Genomic DNA, 16,542 nt, shown 5'->3' on the forward strand with positions numbered 1-16,542 from the left:
TTTACAGATGGGCCTGATACTCCAGATTATCAGCACACTTGTGTTGTTGTAAAATAAAGTACTCTCCAACTGTTCCCGTATCTCTTTTGCATTATTGTTGAAGAAAATAGTATTCTATGGGCTCCATTTTAAGCCCAGCTATTATAATGATAGTGGTTTATTCTATTTTAAAGGTCAAGTAAAAGTGACAGATGACACTATGCTGAAAATATTAATGCATAAAACAGAAATTATTTAAAATTAAGCAACTTTTTTCTTTACCCGTTTCTCAATTTCCAATGAGGTTTACTTGAAATCCATCATAATTCTGTTTTTCTTCTTCTTCAGAGAATACTCATAGCCAGGTATGATTTAAAAAGATGTATTGGTAACTTCAAAGATGTAATGAGTTTCCCTTCATGCCGAGGTAAGCTGAAGGCATATTTTCCCAACCTTTCTCATGTCCCTTATCAATATTACCAAGACTTTAAAAATATAACAGGAAGAGAAGTTGATCTGAATCTATGAAATCCACTTTACTTCACATCTGTGTCTTTATGGTAGACCAGTTCAACAACAAGAAAAATTTAGTCTTGTACCTGGAACAAAATACAACTTTGTGGTACACTATTGACTAGAGCTGTGTAAACAACAGCAGTGGTAATTTAGATTTCAATATATGTAAATAAATGTGCTACAAAGATTTAATAGCATAGTTGGGTATGTCCCTTCTTATATCTCAGAAACATAAGCATATTAGCTCTTCCTGTTGTCCTTTTTGTTTTGCCTTCAACCCCAAATAAAAGAATTTCTAAGCAAACTACTAATAGTAGTTTCCTTTAGAGTAGTCATGATAGATAAAGCTTGCCCTCAAAACCGATCAGGACTCTCATTGGTCATTCAACAGTTATCAAGTATATAGTCTTTTCTTGAGAAGCGTGGACAGAAGGACACTGATCTTCAGATGGTAAGGGTTAAGTGTTCTCCACAAGCTCTTATTTTTTCTTATTATAACTTTCAAAATTAAAAAACTGACATGCAGAATGAAGTCTCTGATGCCAAATTTTTTACTGTGGGTAAAATGATGGAAATGTATATTACTTCTCCTCATGATAAGTAGACAAAGTATACATATATCAAAATACATTTGATATACATCAAATATATACTTTATCTCCTCAAGTCTGATGGATCTGGCCATTTAAAATGGAGAAATTTTATTTTAATTCTGTGACTACTTTCAAAATTGTTGTTTAAATAAGTTAATATGGAGAAAAATACTCCAGTGAATAATCCTGTAGTATCAGTTAGCTATTATTTTTCTTGAGTAAAAATAATTTATGTTTTTTACCTTTTAACTACACATTATTTTAGATTTTAGAGAGTTTTGCTATCAAATATCCTGCATTTGAAATACTATTTAATTATAATTTGCTTCCTTGGGGATTAATTTGGTATCTACCGCAAGGGGGAGCATATTTCAATTATAAAATATTTCCTCCAGAAACAATAGTGATTCAAAGATTTATTTGAGGATGCTGTTATTAAATGGCTATTCAACTAGAATTTGAATGAAATTGAGTTCTAAAATATAGTATAGGTACCCCCCCAAATGCATGAGAAATAAACACAAGTGCTTTTGGGCTCACACATAAAAATTATATTTATATATTTTTTCGGTCTTTTTGTAATACTTCAATTATTATATCTTGAGAAAAGAACTTAACTGAGAGCTATGAAACATTTATATTATTATCTCTTCAAAAAGTTCATTTTTGGACAAGTATCATTTGGATAGGGATTAACTTAATCAGAGATTTTGAATCTTCTCTACTTTAATTTTAATCTCTTTTTTGAAAATATGTCTGAATCTTTAAAAGACCTAAACCTGTAGTCACAAAGCACTGCTTCAATAAAGAAAAAAAAAAAGAAGGGAAAGTTTTTAAAGCAGCCACCGGCTGTAGGAGAGATAGTGCAGGCAGCAGATTTGTGACAGAGTGGAGCATGAAACCCATCAGCTGATGAGTGAAAATCCCTGGTTTCTAATTAATCGAGGTACACAGGCCAAGGGATGAAGAGGATCAGGGAAATGAAATCAGGAAAAAGATACCATCAGTCATTTCTGCGGCCCATTGTCATACTTCAGAATCTGCTGTAATGAATCACTCAGGCATTCCACAGATACATTCAAATGGTGAAGAAAATTCATTGTCCAGTGAAGAGCGTTTGATAAAAATCTTTCTTCCCCCCCCACCCGCCTTTGTCAGAAGCCTATGATCAGAAAAGGAAATCCAGACAGCACAACAGGTGTGCTTTTGCAAGCCTGGTGAAATCTGCAAATGAACCAAGTATGGAAGAATTTTTTTGTATTAATTTTTTTCTCCAAAATGTGTGTGGGGAGGGTGGTGGGATAGAGCATGCAGTAAAAGGGTTTTTTTTTTTTTTTTATTAAAAAGGATTGCAAAAAAGTGTAAGATTAAGAGAAGCAGAGGAATCTCTTCCTGCAGTGGAGAAATGAATGTTCCTGTAACATCTTAACTAGGGAAGTAAGGTACAACACTGGGAAATATAGTAATAGTTTATTTAATTTAATGTATGAAGAGAGACATTTCCTTTGAAGGGCAATTAGTCCAATCAAGAAAGCATTATGCACTACATCCTGGCTCTGATCAGAAAAGAAAAGCCTCATCCACAAAGTCAGATATGCTCTTAGGCCTGTGGTTTCTGGGGTTTCCTAGAGAACTGGTTCCCTTTAAAGTCAGTGAGAATTACCCATGATGAATGCACATTTCAGCCTGAAGGTTTTGTTCAAAGGTTTCCTGATTCAGGCCTGCATTTCTTCTGGGTTATAGCTCACTTTTGTGGTGGTCATGTATTTTAATGGAGAAAATATTCATCGTGGCACCTAAGACACAGTATCTGTGTATTTAGACTAGGCAGAAACATTGTGACCCAGAACAATCCCTGGGAGCAGCTCCAAGTGCTGTCTGGCATTAGGTGACATGCAAAGATAATTGTTTTCAAATAATCAGGTACTATACTGAGACATATAAGGATGGCTGATTCATTTTAAATTTAATTACTATAATATAGGGTTTCGCTGTCTATATTATCAATCACCAAGACACTTTGGAGTTGATAATATTAAAATTGCAACAATAATGAGAATTCTACTTCATGATGAAAATAATTTTAATCATGGGTAGATTACAAATCCATTTACAGTTACGGTTACTGAGAATTCTATTATCTACCTTCTCTTGTAAAAGATGTTAAGACATGTTTTCAGGAAAGTATAAAAGATTGTAGAAGTGTGCTGCATCTATAAAGTTTCAAGCACAGGCTTTCAGAAAACCTTGAGAAAGCTTCCAGATTGTCAAGACTTATGGGGCAGGATGTAGGGCAGAGGAGACAGCTGTGATGACAGGTGGGTGTAAAGGTTTGTCTTTCTGGCTCCTGTTTGCTTTTTTCTTTCAATCAAAATTTTTTGGGGGAACCCTCTACGTAACATCCACCGGGCTAGATGCTGGGAAGGCAGTAGAGCAAGCAGTATGGTTCCTGCCCCATGTTGTTCATATCCTAGTTTGCTTTGATGACTGCCCTAGTCTTGAAGATATTTTGGGCTTTAAATGGACTTCAGTGGAGGGCAATGAATGAACCTAGACAGACTGGTCCTCAACCCTGGCTGCACGTTAGAATCTCCTGGGAAGTTAAAAAATTATGTATCTGGGATGTGGCTCAGGCATAAGTCTTTTTAAAAAGCTTCCCAGAGAATTCTGTTGTACAGCCAGGGTTAAAAAACACTGGACCACCCAGCGAGAATTACATCTAAAAAACCAACTGTTGCTCTGGATATTAACTAAGATGACTCTCTGCTCATCTTGTAAGCCTGGAATAAATTGTTTTCTAGTGTCTAACTGAACTGAACTAGCTCTTAATATTTTGATCCTAGAAGAATATCAGTTTCTCAGGAGTCCAAGAGTTTAATAATTTATTTTGCAAAGAATATAAAACTTTATATTATAGTTTAGTGTCATTTTGAGAAGCTAGCTCTGACTATCTCTCCCCTTCTAATATAAAAAATCAAAATTTGGTCTGATAATTGGTCCTAGCAAGACTTATTCATCACTGCTAATGGATTATCAATATCATTTATTGATTCATTTTAATTTTTACTTATTTATTTTTTTGACACATATATTTTTTGACACGGGGTCTTGCTCTGTTGCCTAGGCTGGAGTGCAGTGGTGGAATCGTAACTTACTCCAACCTTGAACTTCTTGGCTCAAGCAATCCTTTTGCCTCAGGCTCCCAAGTAGCTCAAACTACAGAGACATGCCACTGCCCCTGGCTAATTTTTTTTTATTTTATTTTTTGTAGAAACAGGTCTTGCTATGTTGCCTAGGCTGGTCTGGAACTTCTGGTTTCAAGTGATCCTCCTGCCTCATCCTCCCAAAGTGCTGGCATTATAGGCATGAGCCACACTACCCAGACCCTTAGTATCTTCTATCTAGGAGCTTCAAAGGGTAAGTTTCATTATAGTAGGAGTGCATTTAAGAAGCTAGGTCAAAGAGATGCTAAATATATTTTCTGGGGGACTAAATGGTAGGAAGGTAGTAGAAATTAATTAGTAATGGATGGCCAAATCATCCCAGCTGTATTCCCCTATTTCTTGTGTTTGTGCTCCAAAATTCCTAGTAAATCATATTCTGCTCTGAGAAATCTGGTTTCCTTATGCATTCGGAGAACTCTTGGTGTAGGCATATAGATTTGAATTATTTTCTCTGGGTGTATATATATATATATATATATATATATAATGTCTTACATGTATACATTTACACAATCACTAGACATAAAATTATAATTTTTACTGTCACAGTTACATTGTTCTCTTCCTCATATTTTTATTCTCTTGTCCCCTTTAGTGGGATTTTCTTTCTTTTCTCTCCCTTTCTTCACCCTTATCCTGACCCCTATTTGAGTATTTTTTTTCTCTGATTTTATTTTCTCTCCGTTCTCTGAAACTAACAAAGTCCCTAATCACAAATATCTCTAAACAGTTACTTGATCCTTTACTCAGTGCTTGTTTTTGATAATACTCATATGTACTAGAGTGTGTGTGTCCATATGCATAGACATGGAAATAATTAGTTTTTAAAAATCAGTCTATTATTGTCACTGTCACTTAAAACATTCCCACAAGCGTGTAAACTGCGCCCCACACTGGTTCCCTGCTTTGGTGGAACTCTATGAATAAATTACATTTCTAGAGTCTGCCAGCTTTCTAATTCAGTTTACTGCACTTTGGAACAACATCTTTCCTTCATGTGTTGCATAATTTTTGTCTTTCCAGGTTTATATTTATCTTTCTGTTTCTCTGGCTCTCCAGTAACTCTTTAGTAAGAAATGGCCTCTCTCATGGCCAGAGAGCTTCTTCGGGCTTATGTATGTAATTAGGTCAAATTATTTGAGTGACAATTAAAACAGCAAAACCTACTTTCATGGCATTCAATCAGGAGTATAATTATTTAACATATGTGTTTACATTTTAATTTTCAGAATTAGAAATCAACGGATACAAATGTAAGATTAAATTTTATTTTATTCAAAGCAATAAACTAGGTTTATTGTAGTCTTCTGGCATTTAGAGAAATACAAAGCATTGAGCTGTCAGATTTTACAATGACAATAGAGAACTGTTAATTCTGATTTTGAGGAACAAACATTGCAATCATTAACTTACATTTATAAAATGAGTTGGCAAAGTTAATAGAAACAAAAAGTTGTAAATAAGTTAAATGATTTGAGAAGATAGCACAGTCATTGCACAGCCACCATTTTAATCCAGTCACTTTGCAAAATGAAGGCTATTTGGACATGTTTCATCAAAAATGAAACTGACCAGATAGTCCACAGGTGATCAGTTCCAAAGCTTCCCCTAGAGTCAGCCCTCCAAATATTTATCATATATGTATGTATGTTTGCTTGGATCATGATAAGGTACCAATTTGGGATTTTTGGAAACCGAGCTAGAATGTCACCTGAGACATCCCTCTGATTTGGACTGGTTTCAGAAGCAAAGTACCTTGAGAGGCCAAAAGAGAAAGAGGGTGAGCAGGAGAGCAAGCCGGAATGGACAGCCCGTGTCGCCAGCTCTAATATCCCAGTGCAATTATTTTGTGGACATCCACTCCTTGCCTGCACAGGAGATAGGGCTATAAGTGTATGTTATTTTTTAATTACAAGGGGGTAGAAAAAATCCTGATGATGGGCTGGAAGGTGCCATTGCATTGTTATTTTTTCCTCTCCCTTCGTTTGCTGATTATGTGAGCCGGGCTCCTTTGCTAGCCGATGATAAGCAGAATTTCCATGTTCTCTGCATAATTAATCCATCTCTGCCTCTCTTCATGCCAACTCGCCCGTTATCGCCGGCACATGCCTGAATTGCAAAAGAATCCGCTCTTCAATTGGAACTTATTGATATTCTAAGAAAAAAAAAGAGAGAAGGGGGAAAAAAACTGAAAATCCTTAAGTTTAAGCCGCAGATTTTTAAATGGATTAATTTCGCTGCAATCGCAGCCATCTAAGGCGGGAAGGCAGGCAGAGCAAATTGAAAGCGTCTCCATGTTTGCAGAATTGGGTCCAGAACGCTGAAATGTACTGGCACAGCTCTCTTTTAAAGTCAGAAAATTACCATTCATTTACATCACATGAAATACTTTTTTATGTTAGAAATATTCAAGAGACGTTCTTAAATGCCTGCTAATGCTTGATAACATTTCTAACTTTCAACGTTTTGCTAGACTTTGATATGACATGATAGGAATGCCTTCCAGTAGAGAATATTATATCTCTCTTTATCACATATTAGATTACATCATCTTTTTCTTAATCATTCCCAAGTAGTCTTTAAACAATGAAGTCTGTCATTGGCTATGTAGGATTTTGTGTGCTGATGGAGGTCAAGGTTAGTCAGTTATTTTTTGAGCCTACCTACAAATGAAATGTTTGTTTTTGTTTAATCTTTCTTCTTCAAATGCCTAGAGACCTTGGGCAAAAATAATAACAATATAATAATCATAATAATTTCTCAGTAGTCATTGTTTTGACTATTTTCCTCAATCTTATGATAAACTCTTGTTTTTTAGAGACGTGTTTCCTTCTCATTTTAACTTGTAAATAGTTACACGTTGAAATCCCCTTTGACTTAGAAAAAGGTCAGTAGTGGGAGTCATTTCACAAAGTGTGCAGTTCAAAAAATCACAAATACAGGAATTTTCACTTCCAGAATTCTTGTAATTTCCCAATAGAATTAATAAATCTTGCTTAGTTTTTAATGTCTTTTTTTAAATTTTGAAATATATTGTATGTTAATTCCCTAACTCCTGGAATAGAACACTGGCTAGCGCTGAAAGTCTTCCTAATAGTCTAGTTTAGCTTCAGCAATTCGTTCTTCCCGCAGTCAGATGCTCACAAATCTGCAGTTTATGCTGGTCTGCATGACAAGGCTGATGTGCTTTCTTAGCTTAGAGAATAGAGTGGCTAATATTGACCAGAATTGAAAATATGCATTTGAATATATAAAAATATTCACAAATAAGTAGTTTTTATTAATTTTGAATTCAGCAGAACTTCAATGGGAAAATAATAATAATTTTAAAAATACCAACTAAGTTGGGTGGTACATTTCCTAGGGAAAATGAATCTGTAAGCAGTGATATTCTTTGGAGATATTTGTTTCAGTTACAAAACAAGGATCTACATAACTACAGGTCATTTCAACATAAGATATTGGCATTGACATGCAAAAGTCTGTCTATTAGTGAGCAATTTAAATATTGACATTGTATTTTTTCCTCAGAAATAAACCAAAACAAATAAAGATGTAAGAAACACATTTAAGAGGAAAATATTTTTATAGTAATAGTAAAATAATTAAGAAAGTGACGATTACCATAAATATAAGAACAATCAAATTATGTAATCTTAATGTAATCATCTTAATTATAAAATCTTTAATAATTCCTAGGCTATCTAGGCTTGTAAATGGAGGAAACTGCTACTTGCACATTGAGTAATTTTGTATAGTCAGCAAAACAGTTTAAACCAATTTTAAAAATGAAATGAAAAATGACCCTTCTTAAAATAGATGTAGCAAAAACATTTCAACCATAAATAACAATTTCACTGACCTTGTATACTCAACCCTTTCATTTAAAGGTGTGAATTAAAAGGACTTGAAAATTGCAGTTATATTTAGGGAAAGGAAATGTCTCCTGGGTATTCTGTTGTGAAAAGAAAAATTTTGATATAAAACGCAATATGCTACAGTATGCATTTAGTTTGTATTTTGAACATTCTATACAAGATAGTTATAAATATATCAATTGTAAATTTGTTTTCATAAAAATTATATTTTATATCTATGCTCTGAAATCATTGGTGTTTTATCTATATATAATTAATAATTGTAACTTAGTTCATATAGTTTAACACAATTGTTTCTTGTGAAACATGAGTTACGCTGTTTTCCCGACTATATTCCAAATTCACTGAGTATTTTAAATAAATATAAGGTATCGCATTCCTAATTATTACCATATGTGCAGATCAGAGCAAGAAGAGTGATGCAAATGGTTTTGAGATGTTCTGTGTCAGATGACAGGCTAAATCAAACAGCAGTGATTCACTATGAAGTGGTGACTACAAATACGATATGAATTAGCTATTTCACTGAAAAAACTAAGACACTGACATGGATTCATAAATGATGAACTGACATAATAGAAACAATTGAATGAGGCTTTTTCTTTCTTTAAAATTTAAGGATCAATTGAAAAGTGAGAAAGACTATTACAAATGGTTTCCTTGGTGTCAAAAATTACTAAATAATTCTTTTTTCAACATTAGGAAAATGAGTGACAGGCCTTTATTTGTATTGTGCATGATGGATGGATTCCTTCATCACCCCCCTTCTCCTTCCTCTTTTCTTTGTAATTGGATGGAATTAAACTATTTACCACCTCTAAGTTGGCATTTTTCTCCTCAGTTGCCACCATATCCTAAAACTTAAACCTCTCCTACACTTGTAATCAAAGAGTCAGACATTATCAATTACTTCTTTCTCACAGATGTAGAGATATCATGTACCTCTTCAAAAATGAAATATTTAATGATTCTTGATCCATTGCCTTTTCTTGCTGTAACTCCAAGAGCCTTAAACATTGTCAGACCTGGAGAAAACATACTTGAACACTTTTCTCCTTTCTGTTGATTCCTCTCAGGTCGGGGGGTTCTTTTGATAAGGAAAAAAGGTTCAAAGAGCTTTTAATTGTTCATATTTTATGCCAAACTCTCCAATATATTGTTCCTCACACGAGCTTCTCCAAAGCTCTCACCTTGAGTCACTGAATACAGTATTGACATTCATCAATCTAAAGTAGCCATTGAGAATCTTCTATTTATCCTTAATACTGCTCTGGGCACCAAAGACGGATTGTAATTTTGTTACTTACCTAAATGTGTTAAGTGGTGTTTCCTGGGCAACAGTTTGCTGTAAAATGCCCACATTTTGGTTAACCCTAACAAGATACATTCTATTAGTATTCAATTATTCTTTCATATGAATCTGGAGTTCATTTCTTTGAAGATACTTGAAGTCATTTTCCAGATTGGTAATTCTCAAGTATAAACAGCTTAACCACGTCTTTGATTGATGTCAGGTACCCCAAATTTTACACGTACAGCATAGCCATCTATATTTTAAAATAGCTGAACTAGAGTCTCTCAGGGAACATCAAGTTGTGCTTTAAAAAGGAGGCACTGGAACAGAAAGGCCATCCCACATACCTGGACTGGAGAATGACAAACCAAGTAATGTTCCCCTATCTTCAAAATCTCCCTAGAAAATCTTCCACAGCCTTTTACGTAATAACTGCAGTCTTGATTAACCAAAAGAAGTTCAGGCGTTTTCTTTTCTCTGTTAAAGAAACAAGAAAAAAGCAGCTATTGTTTCTTATTGTAACTAATCATATATCATCTTTATGACATTAATAATGGGCCTTGATTTCCTCATTTTTATAATTTCAAAAATAATACCTATATCAAGGAGTTATGATACTATATTTCCTGAAGCACTGTCATGAAGTTAGTATCCTTATGTGTTGACATTTGATCATTATTTTATAAGAGACCTACTACTGGAAGAAGAGAGGGGGCTGAAAAGAATATTTTGTGTGTCTGCGTGTTTTCTATCTTACGTATATTAGGTATTTCTATTCAAACATTGAGAAGAAATGAATTTTTTTTGGTTTTTTTCAGGTACTTAAATAACCAGTATAATCTTCTGAAATAATCTCTTCATATTTATTGCAAATCTTATAAAAGATTAAAAATTAGAAAAGAAACAATAATTTGTTGACACTGCTGCTTTCATATAAAATGACTTCCAGTCATCAGAGGTTCTGGTTCTTAATTTGTAACCTCCATAGCAGCAGGCTGGAATTAGTGATAAAAATTGTGATTTTTGGAGCACAGGTAAATAGTTAATAATTTGAATCATATATATTTTATGAATATAATTTTGAAAGATAGGACAAGGATTTATTAAGAAAAAATATAGTGTTTAAAAAGATGTGTCACTCTAAGAAGTAAAATATAAGTTAAATCATTTTTATTTTCTAAAATGCTGATTTATATTTTAGAAAAGTATATATTTAAATAAATAGTTATCCTGTTTAAAAATAAAAGCAAAGCTAAATGTATGGTTTTTGTTTTTAAAAATATTTCAGGAAAAATTAAAACTGTACTTTATGATGTATAACAGGATGTTTTGAAATAGGCATACACTGTGGAATGGCCACATCAAGCTAATTAACATATACATCACTTCAAATGTTTATTTTTTGTGGTGAAAACTCTTAAGATCTACTCTCTTAACAATTTTTAAATACATAGTATGTTGTCATTAACTGTAGTCACCAGGATGTTCAATAGATCTCTTGAACTTACTCCTCCTGTTTAACTGAAATTTTGTAACCTTTGCCCAATCTCTCCTAATCCCAAGGCTTCTACCCCCAGACATAGGTAGCCACCATTCTATTCTCTACTTCTATGAGATCAAGTTTTTTTAGATTCCACTTATAAGTGAGATCACGTGATACTTATTTTCAGTGCCTGGCTTATTTCACTTAACATAAAGTCCTCAAGGTTTATCCATATTGTCACAAATGACAGGATCTCCTTGGTTTTTTAAGGCTGAATAGTATTTGTGTATATATACCACATTTTCTGGATCTAATTTCAAATGCATCTTTTTGTTGTTGTTGTTATTGTCGTTGTTTTAATTTTTATTATGGGTTCAGAGATACATGTGCAGGTTTGTTATATGGGTAATTTTCATGTCACAGGGGTTTGGTGTACAGATTATTTCATCACCCACATAATAAGCATAGTACAGGACAGGTAGTTTTTCATTGCCCACCCTCCTCCCACTCTGCACCATCAAGTAGATCTTCAGGGTCTGTCATTTTCTTCTTTGTGTCCACATGTACCTAATGTTTAGCTCCCACTTAAAAGTGAGAACATGCAGCATTTGGTTTTCTGTTCCTGTTAGTTTCTTTATCTGTTTCCATCCATGTTGCTGCAAAAGACAACAAATGCATGCTTTTATTTGTAAATAATTGATTCACATGCCATGACCGGCTTATTAAGGAAATGATCAATTAAGATTCCTCTAGTTCTTGGTTTGTATTATTATTTTTATAATTGATTATATCACATATTATTATTAAGCACTTATTGGTCCAGATTATTTAAAAAATTGGTTACTTTCATAGAAAATTCTTGGTATTAGAATCTGCATCAGAAACCACTATTTTCTTAAAAATATGTAACTACAACATGATAGATTGTTTATTTTAAATGTTGATAATAAAACAATTAAAATATTAATAACTAATGAGCAACTACCTTGTGGAAATCTATGTGCAGATAAATAATTTTTTATAATCCAATTACACCATAAGGGAGAATATGATAATTTCCAAGTCCCATGAGAACACAAATTAATTCCAACTTCAATGATATGTGTTGCTCTGAAATGTTGTGGAATTTGCATCCCACTTCCACCTCACTCTATATTTGTCTTTGGGTTTTATTGAGTCTTACTTGAAAGAGGTGGACCACTCACCAACATTTGAGTCTCCTTGGTCCATCCACAATTATCATCACAATGACATTGTGACAATAAAACTTGATCAATACAAACAAAAATATGTAATCCATGTTGAGGTAACAAGACAGGGTCATGGCTGATAGTATATGGCTGTGTCCCCACCCAAATCTCACCTTGAATTGCAATAATGTGTCAAGGGGCGGGGCCAAGTAGAGATAATTAAATCATGGGGGCAGTTTCCCCACATACTGTTTTCTTGTTAGTGAATAAGTCTCATGAAATCTGACGGTTTTATAAATGGGAATTTCCCTGCAAAAGCCCTCTAGGCTGCTGCCTTATAAGACATGACTTTGCTTCTCCTTTGCCTTCCACCATGATTGTGAAGCCTCTACAGCCATGATGAACTGTGAGTCCATTAAACCTCTTTCCTTTATAAATTACCCAGTCTTGGGTATGTCTTTGTTAGCAGCATGAGAACAGACTAATACAATGGCTATCAGGAATTATAAAAGTAAATCTTTCCAGAAAGACTTTCCAGAAAGGTACATTTTAATTTGAATTTTTGTAAAGAAGAAAGAGCCATGGCATGGATACACAGGAGAATAAGTAAGATGTACAGAGGGAAAAAGACTAGGGGAATGTGATTCTTAGCTAGAACCTTAAACCAATGTTAGAACTTTGGGTAAAGGAAACAATAGAATATATATAAGTTGATACCTAGGAAAAATTGAAAGGGAGCAAGAGCTTTGAAGAAATTATTTTCACTTTGGATATGGGAAGGAGTAGAGATTAAAGGCCAACAGCAGGGCACTGTCAGACTGTCAGTACTAGTGTCAGGATTCAAAGGTCATTCTGCACTGCAACTCCAAGGCAATGCTTCTAAGATAGATAATTGGATGAAAGATGTCACAGCAGATAAGGAATGTATGGACACAGATTTTTATTTTACTTAAGTGACAGACTAATTTTATAGATTTAATTTGAAAACTGAAAATAAAACTATATAAAGTTCTAATATTAAATGAGGAAAGTAAACACACATAACCCCATTTTACAGAAAGTAATCTTGTTATTACAATGCATTTATTTGTTGCATAGTCGAAAAAATAAGTCCAAGTAGTAGGAAAATATTTCTAGCTTCTAGACTTATAGCATATTGCTCTAACTAAAGATAAGTAAATATACATGTTTTATTTAAAAAAATTTATTCCTACAAGTAAGTCAATATACCTATTGAAATGCTTAATATGAAAATTCACTTTGCAAAATTTTGAGATCTCCTTAGCAATTGCCCCCACTTTTTTCCCTGAAAATATGTTATTTCTTTTGTTAGTTTACTTCTGTGCTTTCAATTCTCAGTCTTAAAGTTGTGATTTAACTACATGGTCTCTTGTGCCAGACTGCTTGATTTAAATCCCAGCTGTGCCACCCACTAGCTGTGTGATGCCAGGCAGATCACTTACCTCTCTTTGGGCTTGTTTTCTCATCTATGCGATAGAGATGATAATAAACTGTACCTTAAAGAATTGTGGAGAATTGCTGTGAATCATTTCATACATATAAAGCAATGAGAATGGGGCCAGGAACACACGAAGCACTTAATAAAATTAGCTTTTGTTATTAGCCTTTGCCCTTAAAACATCAACTTCTTCCAATAAATGATAATAGGTGTGATTGTGTGTGTGTGCACGTGTGTGTGTGCATGCATTTTTTTGTGTGTGTTGTGATGTATTGGATAGAGGGACCCATGCAAACTGAAGACATTTAGAGGGTGATATAAATCCATTCAATAAGCTGTGCTTTCTGGGTTTTTTTTTTTTTTTTTTTCAGTTTTAAATCATAATGCCCCAAATAAAAGTAACATAGCTGGTTTTCATGTTGGGGTAATTATTAGTATACCAACCCCAAGGAAAGTGCCTATTTGTGTCATTCTCATTCATGTTATTGTCATGCCACCCCCATCTCTTTTTGGTATCTATATTCCAGAAGAAATTCCCAGTCCTTTTCACTGAGAGCTGTGGTTCACTCATCTCAGTTCTGAAGGGGGCTGTCGGGATCTGAAGTCCAGGTCTGGTCTGACCACTGAACACCTCCATGAGCCTGTTTTGTCCCTCGTCCTAAGCACCAGTAAACCATGCCACTTGCATGTTTATCAAGTTTTTGGTTTATGTTTCACCATTAATTAACTAAATCCCTTGGATCTTTTGTCATGTTGAAACTGTTAGCCAGTTATGACATGCCACCCATCCCTAGTTCATCTTTTCTAATGCAAAGAATTCAAATGCAATAAACAATTTAACAGCTGTTACAAGTTGGTAACATTTTAAAAGGTATAAGGCCTAATTTTTCAATATGAAAAGTTAAGTGGTGGTACAGTAATTCTTTATTACTTAAAGTAACACTAGTTGCTGTTTGAAACAACCAAAAAAATATACAATGATGGGAAGATGAAAGAATTTTATTTTTTATTCATGTAAAATTCTCTAACTGATGTCTCAGGTCTCAGGATCTTTCAGTCTTGTAGTCTTCTCATTTTTAACTTGTGATTTTCAAAATTACTCCAAGGTAAAAGAGGAAAGAGCATGGAAAATCACACATAGGACACCCCCATCTGTTTCATTCATTTTCCACCAGCTATAACTTAGTCACAGAGCTGCACCTAGCTGCAAGGAAATGTAGTCTAGCTGTGTGCCCAGGAAGAAAAGGAAATAGATGTGTTATGCAGAAGTCAGTCTTGGTCATACCTAATGCTGTTTGTGAGTATAATTGAATTTATGGTAGGTAGTACTAAATGCTATGTTGATGGATATTTAGTGACATGAACCTATACTCATTTTTAGATTAAATAAGCATGTTACAAACTAGATTAACATTGTAATTCAATTTCTTTTCTTTTCTTTTTTTTTTTTGAGACAGAGTCTTGCTCTGTCACCAGGCTGGAGTGCAGTGGCCCAATCTCGGCTCACTGCAATCTCCGCCTCCTGGGTTCAAGTGATCCTTCCGCCTCAGCATCCAGAGTAGCTGGGACCACAGGCATGTGCCACCACGCCTGGCTAATTTTTTTGTCTTTTTAGTAGAGACGGGAATTCACCATGTTGACCAGGATGGTCTCGATCTCTTGACCTCGTGATCTGCCCACCTCTGCTTCCCAAAGTGCTGGGATTACAGGCGTGAGCCACCACACTCGGCCTGTAATTCAATTTCATTTAAATATATATTCATATGTATGTGTGTTAATTGTACATGAAGCATGTATACATATGTGTATGTATTATGAAGATATTCAGCTCTATACATATGCTATAAAGACTGTAAGGTTAAGGTAGGATTAAAGATGAGATTTCATTTTTTATTTTTGCTTTTTCAATTTATGATCTGTCAATATAAGTATAAATTATTCTAAAATAAAATTATATTTGTAAACATAAATAGTATTTAGCTTAATCTCTTGAAGTGTATCATTTTAATTTAGGTAATTTGTTCCATTTATCAAAATATTTTTCTCTTTTGACTTACCCTCTCACATATTTATATTTCCTTCTAGCTTTGTTCTATCTGGAGTACTCAAAGTGTGCCATACATTGCATATAAGTCGGTGATTAAAACATTGAAAGGAGCAGGACCTCTTTGTCATGACACTAAGTTCTTTTATTTTTCCATCTCTGTGTCCCTAGTGCCCACTTCAGGGCTTGGTACATACAAGGAACTGAGTTAACATTTATTTAAATAAATGAATAAATGGTGTTGATAGTAATTCATTAATCAGTACTATGTATTTCTTTCTGTTCATTCAATCCATAAAAATAAAGATGGTTTAACTTATGATTTTTCAACTTTAAAATGGTATGAGAGCAATACACATTCAGCATGCTCCTAGACTTACGATGGTTCAGATAAACCCACTGTAAGTTGATTTAGGATATTTTTGATTTATGATGAATTTATTAGAACCACATAATAAATTGGGGAACATCTGTATACATCTTTGTCATTTCCTAAAGTTTGTTTCTCCACTTTGTCCTAATTTGAGACATGTTAACATTTATTCTCCTAACTTTGTGCCAGACATTATTCTAAGTTCTTTATTGGAAGATTCATCTAATCTTCCCAACAAACCCATGATGTAAATCCTATTATTATTTTCTTTTTTATATTAAAAGGTACAGAGAACTTAGGCGATTTGCCCAAAATCAGACAGTATATGGCAAAAGCAGACAGTCTAGCTCCAGAATCTTTTCTTTGAATCATCATCTTCCATTCCCATATACAAGTTTTTTCAAAGTTATCACATTATGTGGCTGTCTACTACAACTGGGTCTGTTGGATTTGTGTACACAGTCACGCAGAAAGTGGAAGAAGTGAAATACACTGTTATCCTTTTTCTG

The 16,542-nt window shown here is 34.1% G+C and overlaps 1 long non-coding RNA gene across 1 annotated transcript; it reads right to left on the reverse strand.

Moving 5' to 3' along the window:
• Positions 1-5,564: 5,564 nt before the first annotated feature.
• Positions 5,565-11,506, reverse strand: LOC116532435. The gene is made up of 2 exons (XR_004260867.1): positions 11,465-11,506; positions 5,565-6,467 (listed from the first exon to the last, which is right to left on the reverse strand). It is a non-coding gene; the product is annotated as an uncharacterized LOC116532435 (long non-coding RNA).
• Positions 11,507-16,542: the final 5,036 nt, after the last annotated feature.

This window comes from Sapajus apella, unplaced genomic scaffold, assembly GCF_009761245.1.
Source record: "Sapajus apella isolate SASKATOON/1434 unplaced genomic scaffold, GSC_monkey_1.0 scaffold3, whole genome shotgun sequence".
NCBI lineage: Eukaryota > Metazoa > Chordata > Mammalia > Primates > Cebidae > Sapajus > Sapajus apella.